This window comes from Schistocerca gregaria, unplaced genomic scaffold, assembly GCF_023897955.1.
Source record: "Schistocerca gregaria isolate iqSchGreg1 unplaced genomic scaffold, iqSchGreg1.2 ptg000577l, whole genome shotgun sequence".
Taxonomy (NCBI): Eukaryota; Metazoa; Arthropoda; class Insecta; order Orthoptera; family Acrididae; genus Schistocerca; species Schistocerca gregaria.
Window position 1 is genome coordinate 1,928,335 of NW_026061968.1, and position 3,448 is coordinate 1,931,782.

Consider the following 3,448-nt stretch of genomic DNA (forward strand, 5'->3'; position numbering starts at 1 on the left):
CTATAACATCAACTTAGAAGCATCTTCTGTGTTCTACTATTTTGCTTTTAGTGTCTCTGCATACCGCAGCACGCGACATAGCTTTGCAGACGATAAATGTAACCGTTTCAGAGAGAAGAGCGGCCAATGTAACGATATGGCTTTAAGTCGATTCGATAATAAATGAAGAAAACGGACGGATTTCTCAGGTTTTTACTACATATGAACACTTTTCACATACTCCCGTTCAACGCAGCTGCTAGTCCTCCTCTCATGCAAAATCTTAGGGTCCTAGCTCATGCCCAAGGCACCAAAGAAAGTAAAAAATGAATAATCGAGAACTAAAAGTTGAATTGTACTGCTTCTTACTGGCTATAACATCAACTTAGAAGCATCTTCTGTGTTCTGCTATTTTGATTTTAGTGTCTCTGCATACCGCAGCACGCGACATAGCTTTGCAGACGATAAATGTAACCGTTTCAGAGAGAAGAGCGGCCAATGTAACGATATGGCTTTAAGTCGATTCGATAATAAATGAAGAAAACGGACGGATTTCTCAGGTTTTTACTACATATGAACACTTTTCACATACTCCCGTTCAACGCAGCTGCTAGTCCTCCTCTCATGCAAAATCTTAGGGTCCTAGCTCATGCCCAAGGCACCAAAGAAGGGTAAAAAGTGAATAATCGAGAACTAAAAGTTGAATTGTACTGCTTCTTACTGGCTATAACATCAACCTAGAAGCATCTTCTGTGTTCTGCTATTTTGCTTTTAGTGTCTCTGCATACCGCAGCACGCGACATAGCTTTGCAGACGATAAATGTAACCATTTCAGAGAGAAGAGCGGCCAATGTAACGATATGGCTTTAAGTCGATTCGATAATAAATGAAGAAAACGGACGGATTTCTCAGGTTTTTACTACATATGAAAACTTTTCACATACTCCAGTTCAACGCAGCTGCTAGTCCTCCTCTCATGCAAAATCTTAGGGTCCTAGCTCATGCCCAGGGCACCAAAGAAGGGTAAAAAGTGAATAATCGAGAACTAAAAGTTGAATTGTACTGCTTCTTACTGGCTATAACATCAACCTAGAAGCATCTTCTGTGTTCTGCTATTTTGCTTTTAGTGTCTCTGCATACCGCAGCACGCGACATAGCTTTGCAGACGATAAATGTAACCGTTTCAGAGAGAAGAGCGGCCAATGTAACGATATGGCTTTAAGTCGATTCGATAATAAATGAAGAAAACGGACGGATTTCTCAGGTTTTTACTACATATGAACACTTTTCACATACTCCCGTTCAACGCAGCTGCTAGTCCTCCTCTCATGCAAAATCTTAGGGTCCTAGCTCATGCCCAAGGCACCAAAGAAGGGTAAAAAGTGAATAATCGAGAACTAAAAGTTGAATTGTACTGCTTCTTACTGGCTATAACATCAACCTAGAAGCATCTTCTGTGTTCTGCTATTTTGCTTTTAGTGTCTCTGCATTCCGCAGCACGCGACATCGCTTTGCAGACGATAAATGTAACCGTTTCAGAGAGAAGAGCGGCCAATGTAACGATATGGCTTTAAGTCGATTCGATAATAAATGAAGAAAACGGACGGATTTCTCAGGTTTTTACTACATATGAACACTTTTCACATACTCCCGTTCAACGCAGCTGCTCGTCCTCCTCTCATGCAAAATCTTAGGGTGCTAGCTCATGCCCAAGGCACCAAAGAAGGGTAAAAAGTGAATAATCGAGAACTAAACGTTGAATTGTACTGCTTCTTACTGGCTATAACATCAACTTAGAAGCATCTTCTGTGTTCTACTATTTTACCTTTAGTGTCTCTGCATACCGCAGCACGCGACATAGCTTTGCAGATGATAAATGTAACCGTTTCAGAGAGAAAAGCGGCCAATGTGTCGATCTGGCTTTATTTTTATTCGATAACAAATGACGACAACGGACGGATTTCTCAGGTTTTTACTACATATGAACACTTTTCACATTCTCCCGTTCAACGCAGCTGCTAGTCCTCCTCTCATGCAAAATCTTAGGGTCCTAGCTCATGCCCAAGGCACCAAAGAAGGGTAAAAAGTGAATAATCGAGAACTAAAAGTTGAATTGTACTGCTTCTTAATGGCTATAACATCAACTTAGAAGCATCTTCTGTGTTCTACTATTTTGCTTTTAGTGTCTCTGCATACCGCAGCACGCCACATAGCTTTGCAGACGATAAATGTAACCGTTTCAGAGAGAAGAGCGGCCAATGTAACGATATGGCTTTAAGTCGATTCGATAATAAATGAAGAAAACGGACGGATTTTTCAGGTTTTTACTACATATGAACACTTTTCACATTCTCCCGTTTAACGCAGCTGCTAGTCCTCCTCTTATGCAAAATCTTAGGGTCCTAGCTCATGCCCAAGGCACAAAGAAGGGTAAAAAGTGAATAATCGAGAACTAAAAGTTGAATTGTACTGCTTCTTACTGGCTATAACATTAACTTAGAAGCATCTTCTGTGTTCTACTATTTTGCTTTTAGTGTCTCTGCATACCGCAGCACGCGACATAGCTGTGCAGACGATAAATGTAACCGTTTCAGAGAGAAAAGCGGCCAATGTAACGATATGGCTTTAAGTCGATTCGATAATAAATGAAGAAAACGGACGGATTTCTCAGGTTTTTACTACATATGAACACTTTTCACATACTCCCGTTCAACGCAGCTGCTAGTCCTCCTCTCATGCAAAATCTTAGGGTCCTAGCTCATGCCCAAGGCACCAAAGAAGGGTAAAAAGTGAATAATCGAGAACTAAAAGTTGAATTGTACTGCTTCTTACTGGCTATAACATCAACTTAGAAGCATCCTCTGTGTTCTACTATTTTGCTTTTAGTGTCTGTGCATACCGCAGCACGCCACATAGCTTTGCGGACGATAAATGTAACCGTTTCAGAGAGAAAAGCGGCCAATGTGTCGATCTGGCTTTATTTTTATTCGATAACAAATAACGACAACGGACGGATTTCTCATGTTTTTACTACATATGAACACTTTTCCCATACTCCCGTGCAACGCAGCTGCTAGTCCTCCTCTCATGCAAAATCTTAGGGTCCTAGCTCATGCCCAAGGCACCAAAGAAGGGTAAAAAGTGGATAATCGAGAACTAAAAGTTGAATTGTACTGCTTCTTACTGGCTATAACATCAACTTAGAAGCATCTTTTCTGTGTTCTACTATTTTGCTTTTAGTGTCTCTGCATACCGCAGCACGCCACATAGCTTTGCAGACGATAAATGTAACCGTTTCAGAGAGAATAGCGGCCAATGTAACGATATGGCTTTAAGTCGATTCGATAATAAATGAAGAAAACCGACGGATTTCTCAGGTTTTTACTACATATGAACACTTTTCACATACTCCCGTTCAACGCAGCTGCTAGTCCTCCTCTCATGCAAAATCTTAGGGTCCTAGCTCATG